Consider the following 7240-nt stretch of genomic DNA (forward strand, 5'->3'; position numbering starts at 1 on the left):
CGCATGTCACACATGCGAGTCGCATATGGTGTCGCATAGGTGACGGAGAGATAATTTGCTTCGGTTGCTTGTTGAAGAATGGCCTATGTCCATATATGGCTGACGGGTCCTTCTCGAAACTAATTCGACACTACATCGATTCGATAACCGCGATTCTTTCCCTTCAATTATTCGATTTAATGAGCATGAATGAAATTTGTCCGAGGTGTAACAGGTACACCCGGTATTTCATGTTTCTATGCTTCGTAAATGTATTGGTGATCCCTCCAGAGTATTTCCTGTAGATGATATTCAGGTCACAGAGGAGCTATCTTATGAGGAGCGACTTTATAGCCATATTGGATCGTCGGGAAAGAAAGTTGCGGAACAAAGATGTGGCTTCTCGTTAAAGTGCTGTGGCGGAATAATAACCGAGAGGAAATGACCGGGAAGCCGAGGAGCGTACGAGAGAAGAAGTATCCTCATTTATTTTTCGTAGCCTGTGTAATCCCAATCCTCTATTTGACTTTGTTGTTTGATAAATGAATTCTTCGTCGGTGAATGTATTGTTGTGATAGTTGAAAAGGAAACTCCCCAAACTTGTTTGTATGGCCCGTAAGGTAAATCTAACATTCGAGGACGAATGTTCTTAAGGGGGGGAGGATGTTAGAACCCGTATTTTCGTACATTGGAACAATCCGGATTAATTATGATAAGTTAAGGACAAAACTATTCCGGGATATAAAGTCGGGATTTTTGACCTTTGATTTTTTTTAGGCAAAAGTTGTTCATGAATTTGTTGGCATGGAACAATTAGGAGAATTTGGGACCAAAAGTGATTTAATTGGAAGTTGGAAATCATGAATTATGTGGCCCTTGGCCGTGTGGCATTAAAAGTGGTGCCACACAATTTTGTGTCATCTTTTAATTGATCCAACACATTAATGTGGGCCAAGACCTTGTACAACTCTAGAGGGGATTAAAAGGATGACCACTAGTCTTCATTCTCTCTCAACACTTAGAAAAATAAAAGGAGCAAAAGCTGAAAACCTCCATTGAGGCTCTCGGCCAGACCATAGAGAAAATCAACTCCCATTTCAAGCCATCCTAAAATTAATCCCTTGATGTAAACCCACTATTTTGAGGTCCCTAAATAGCGTGGAAGCGACGTTGGAGCGATCAACCCATTATTTTTTCATCTTTTGGAAACCCTAGCTATTGGGAAATTGAAGAGAAAAGGTAAGATTTGATTATGTTTTGTATGTTATAAAGGTTGTATGCTTGTTGTAGTATGTTATAATGGAGGAAAATCATGAAATATGGAATGTTGGAAGTGAGTTGTGTGTGTGGTGTTTGAGCCGTGCAAATGGGTGTTTGTGGTGTTGTGTTGAAATTATGAATTAATGCCTAGTTAGTTTATTATGATCATTGTAAGGTGAAGAACGATTGAGAATCATCCATATATGTATATGTGTAGTGTTGGTCGAAATGGGTCACATTATATGACAATGAACGAATTAATATCGCTTAATGTTTTAGTCGTCGTCGTTGTGAATTCTATGTTGGAAATGAATGTTTATTAACTCAAATTGATGTTGTGATTGTTGCGGACTGATTTGGAGGTTGTTGTACATTTAATGTAAATTGTATATTGATGAGGATAGCATTGTTAGAATGTGAATTGTGGGTACAAATCATGATTTGAGAATGAGGAATGTGAAAAGTGGGGTTCTCGGGTTTGGGGCTGAATTCGGCTGAATTGGAGAAAAATTTGGGTTGCGGGAAATGTTGTATGAATTGCTTAGAATATCTTTAAATATTGTTGGTATGGGTTCGGGTTAGTATGCGAATGTATAAGCGTCGATGTTAGCTTGAAGTTAAGTCGTCGAATTGAATTTATGAAAGATTGTTGAATGATGGAAAAGATAGCTATTATTGTTGTATTGCCTTTCGGATTTGTTGTTGATGTTGCTAGGTTGGTTATTGTTGTTGTTGTTGATTGATTTGGCCGAGTTAAATTTTCGGGGTGGCCTATTTACAGGGGAAATGCTGCCCAAATTTCTGTAGAATTAAGGCGGAAATTGGAATTTAATGCCCAAAAGGTCTTTAGCTAATGTTTGGCATTTTATGGCTTGTTTATAGATCGTGGGCAGCCCGAATCGTAGATTGGATCTATCTTGAGTTTGGGTCTTGTTGGAGAGCGTTTGAGGTATGTAAAGCAACCTTTCTTTTTGGCATGCCTTAGTTAAAGTAGGCTATGATACGAGCCTCGAGGAGACTCCATTCTCGCAATCCGAGCATGTGTATGAATCGCATTTGTTCCTTGGCATTCTTATTGTCACACCCTAATTTCCGTTAGGGTATGATGGGCACCCGACCCTTATTTAGAGCCGAGCGAACCCGCTGACTCACATAGTACTCATGATCACGCTTACTATCAAGTCATGACACAATTACATAATAAAAAAATTTCGGAAGATAGTATACATTTTTTTTTCCTTCCCGAATCAATGAAAACTTGTAACACATAAAGACATATAGCACTTATAATACAATGCATGATAATTCATCGGCTTACATAGCCACTTACATAACCGACATCCTATACCCACAACACTGTCTGCAAAGTCTCTAACACAGAACATGATACTATAACATAATACTTTGACTTGGCAGCACTCCGGAGCAACTGGAGCTCGCCAATCCCGCTGGAACATCTTCTGCTAATGTCTTCAACTCATCTGGGTGTACCTGCGCGGCATGAAACGCAGCCCCCGAAGAAAGGGGGTCAGTACGGAATATGTACTGAGTATGTAAAGCAGTAGATACAGTAACTGAACCATACGGAAATAAAGAGGACAGAATGGTAGTACAGTAACTGGATCTCATAAGCTTACCTCGAATGTAAATCATGCGTTTCAAAAGCACTAATGGACTAAGTAACATAAATAAAGAAATCATCATGAACATATGCGTACACAACATGCCCCGGCCCTCTAATGAGGGACGCGGTAAGTAAAATCATCATATTTATGCACATGCAACATGCCCCGGCCCTCTAGTGAGGGACGCGGTGAAGGGAATCATCATATGCCATCCTGGCCACCTCCCCGTCATCACATCATCATCATCATATGTATATATATATATATAACATGCCCCGGCCCTCTAGTGAGGGACGCGGTGAATAATGCAGTGGAATTGCACGAATACATGCCCTGGCCCGGGACGCAGTGAAAGATGTAATAACAGCTCGCACGAGCAGAGTAGTGAGAAACCACATGCAACATAAAATATACAATGTTTGCCAAGACTCGAAAGAACAATCCAGACGATAGATCATTTAAAGGAAGTCAGACAATAGCCATAGGTCATACCTTTCAGAGTTGCGACGAATGATGTCAAAGACAAAACCTTTGGGATCGTTTGTACATGGCAAAATATATCATGGAACTCAATGGAGTAGTCAAAATGATCAATTTTTATTAATCGGAACCTTAGTCAAAAGTCGTTCTTACATATCACTCAAAATAAGCCAATTAGGTCAACGTAGAAAGATCTCGGAAATAGGGGGCCCACTTCGGGTCAAGTCGAGGTGGCGTACGTAAAATTACAAACATTAGGCTTTATGGAGCCACCTATGAAAATCTCAAGGTAATTCGGTTCCATTTGTGAGAGTTATAAATGTTTAAGCTATTTTTCCAACAAAACATAAAGTATCTAATTCAATTCTATTGAATGAAAAAGTGGTCAAATCTAAGCTCGGATTCCTAGGAGTAGAGTCGCCCCGAGGCTCATATCCAAACCTATTATGCCTAAGACATGCCAAGAGAACAAAAGGTGAAGCTTTACATACCTTATTCGCTCCTTACGCTTCTCCACATTCAAATCCCGTTTCGTCCAAAATCTACAATTGGTCACATTTACCAAATATTAATCGTAAGGCCTTAAGAATTCAATCTTAATCAATACTTGTCTACAAAAATTTGGGCAGCATCTCCCCTATATGTACAACATTCCCGAGATTTAACTCGGCTCAAATATCAACAACCATACCAACAACAATACCAATAACATCAACATTCGATTTGAAACGCATTCTAAGATAAATTGTCTTCTTTTCTGAATAGTCCAACAACTTCCAATCCAACTTTGCACCTTCAAATCAATATCAATATTTCCATGTTTATATTTTAATTAAAGATCATTCAAATACAATTCGGAAGCATTTCATATCATTCTACAAAATATTTACAAAACATACAAAAATTCCACCAAAACCATAATTCATCCGAAATCTCTAATCTTCGACATAAATATCCATAACACATTTTTATCCTCCAACTTCATTAACAATAATCATAATTCACACCTTAACAATTTCATTTTCATCATTACATAAATCTTCCATAAAATCACAAAATTCCCTATAACAACTTACCAACCAATCTTTCATGCCAATATAGACTTGCATCCCTCCAAATTCACCAACTAACATAATAATTCTCGTTTAGAACTCCACTTCCATAATTACATAGAAACTACATTGAAATCACATAAGTTCCTATAATCATTTTCAACCATTTTTCATGCCATCATAAACCATTTTCTTCCATTTCCATCACAAAGTTTCAACAACACAACTAGAATACTACATAAAATTCAACTCATATTGCCTATGCATCAATACATATTCACGGCCATATACCCATATACACACACCCACTTTGCAAACTTCCATATTTCCATAAATTCTACTCATTTCTACATACTACAACATAAACAAACCTTCATAACATAAGAAAAAGGAATTAATTCTTACCTTTTCCTCCTATCTTCTTCACTTGTCCAAGGTGCTAAATTGGTGAAACAAGTGCCCTTCCTTCCAAAATAATTACACCAAGTTGTAGAGGACCTTTGAATTAGTAGGAATACCACAAGAAAATAATTTTTGGGAGAAGATTTCAAAGGAGCAAAAATTTGGAGTTATGGCCGAATGGCCTTCTCCTTTGCTCTTGTTTCTTTTGTTTTTCTCCTTGTCAATTTGTCTTGAAGCTTCTAAGTGATAAATATTGACTAAATGGTCTTTTATACATTTATCACATGACTAATTTAAATGGACTTGGGTCCTTTATTAAGGACCATGGCCGGCCACCTCCTCACTTGGGCCTCATTTTTCTCTTTTTTTTTTGGGCCCAACCTGGTTGGCCCCGAGTTGGCCTAGCCCACTGACCTTTCGACCTTAAAACGTTCATATCTCCTTGTACCGACGTCACCTGGGAACTCACGACCTATGGTTGGAAAGCTAATTCAATTATCTAAAACTTCTATTTCTTGGTATTTTCCCAAATTCCAAACTTATAATACCGTTTTTGCCCCTCAAAGTCAGGTCACCCGAAAACGTTTTCTTAAAAATATTCGTTTGGAGGGCTTCCACTTTGATTTGGCCCAAGGGTCCTTCATGAGTTGTGTTTAAATTTACATATGTGATTCATATAAATTTTCACATGTTCCAAAAAAAATCTTAACGTGTGGGCCCCACCTCAGCTTACAAATAATCCGACGTTCAAAAATACGGGACATAACATCCTCCCCCTTTAAAACATTCGTCCCTCGAATGTTCACCGCCCCTATGGGATCTTATAACACTTTGGGGGGGGGTCCCTCTTCTAGTTATCCTTCTCTTCATGCCCATTCCTTATCTTCTACCGTATTTTCCTTTATAATCAATCTTCTCGGTCTTTACGTGAATCCTTATTCCGTATCATAGGTTTTCTAACCCACCATACCAAGCTAGTATCCTTGTCCTTCCTTGGGTTACTTCCTCCTCGAACACTTTTCCGATTTTGCCATTTGTGGCATCGACTCTGAAGTTTATGAAATTTTCACTTTAAGCTCACAAATCTGTTTCATTCCTAGATCATCCTTTCAGGAGAACACTTTTACGTCCGAGGTAATCACATTAATGTGACTGCATATTTTCCCCTTTATATGCCAAATCTCCCGTCATCGTCACAAGGCTTTATCGTTCTTTTTCTTACTTCACATTCCTTGTCGTAGTCACTATTTCTTTAGTCCCATTTTCTTTTGAAATTGGTTCTCGAACCTCACACATTCTTGTTTTGCTCCATATGACCGCTCTTTATCCTTTTCATATACCTATCTTCAAATTCTTATTCAAATAATCTCGTACCTTGCCAATAATTTCTCTCGGGCTTCCCCACCGGGGTTTCTTACCTTTTTCCGATATTTTGGCCTCTTTGTCTTCCACTTACCCACACTTTCCTCTCCCAATATTGTTGTGTTAAAATTTCCAATCTTAATCTATGGTGAAAATAATAGCACCTCATCTCGTAGCACTCGTACCATTTACCTTTGTTGTTATTCGGAGTTCAGTATCCTTATTCAATTTGGGGTCTTCCTTATCGTAGCACCGAGCTCGGACGCATGTGTCCACTGATGCAATCACAAACAAAATATCGTACTCATTCATATATATATACATATAATTATTACCAACTAGCCCACAAAACACCTCCAAACGCTATTCAAGCCTATCCTAATTCCAGAGCTGTGGCGTACTTTTCTCGTCTCTCTTCTAGTCTAGTCCGTCGCGTCGGCCGTGTGGCCTTTCATGGTCCCCAACCATTCCGTATACTCTAATTTCATTCAGACTATCCTAGCTTTTCATTTATCTCTTATGACTAAATCTTTGGGGTTTCTTGCATACTTCCCAGGGGGTCACCCATCCTAGTACTACTCTCGCCCAAGCACGCTTAACTTCGAAGTTCTGATGGGATCCGGTGCGTTAGTGCTGGTATGATCGCATCCACCTCACCGCATGACCTCCGTTACGTGATCCGGAGTAGGTCGAAGTCTTAACGGACTTCGAAGCGCTCTTATAGCATAATTACGTTTTACCCCTCCTTTGGCTCTCGGATCCGCTTTTCACTCCGTGGATATGGTTACCTTTCATTCTAGACTTCCAAATTCTCGATGACGATGAACACACCCCGACCGCCGTTATTTATAAATCCTCGATTCTCAGCCTTGAATTTCGCTTCTCATTTTACCTTGTTCCTCATCCTTTCTACAACCGAGTCTTTCACAATCCCGTCACTTCGACGCCCGGATCCTTAATTGCGCGCGTCATGGTCTATTACTATACCGTTGTCTCACTCCCTTCTTATTTCCTTCTTCCGATTACCCTTTCTTTTCTCACGCCCACTATCATTCCCACTGTTATATAACCCTTATTCCA

The 7240-nt window shown here is 39.2% G+C and overlaps 1 pseudogene; it reads right to left on the minus strand.

Moving 5' to 3' along the window:
* Positions 1–6694: 6694 nt before the first annotated feature.
* LOC132046134 (5S ribosomal RNA) lies at positions 6695–6810 on the minus strand (annotated as a pseudogene).
* Between the last annotated feature and the right edge of the window lie 430 nt (positions 6811–7240).

Source organism: Lycium ferocissimum, unplaced genomic scaffold, assembly GCF_029784015.1.
Source record: "Lycium ferocissimum isolate CSIRO_LF1 unplaced genomic scaffold, AGI_CSIRO_Lferr_CH_V1 ctg9556, whole genome shotgun sequence".
Taxonomy (NCBI): Eukaryota; Viridiplantae; Streptophyta; class Magnoliopsida; order Solanales; family Solanaceae; genus Lycium; species Lycium ferocissimum.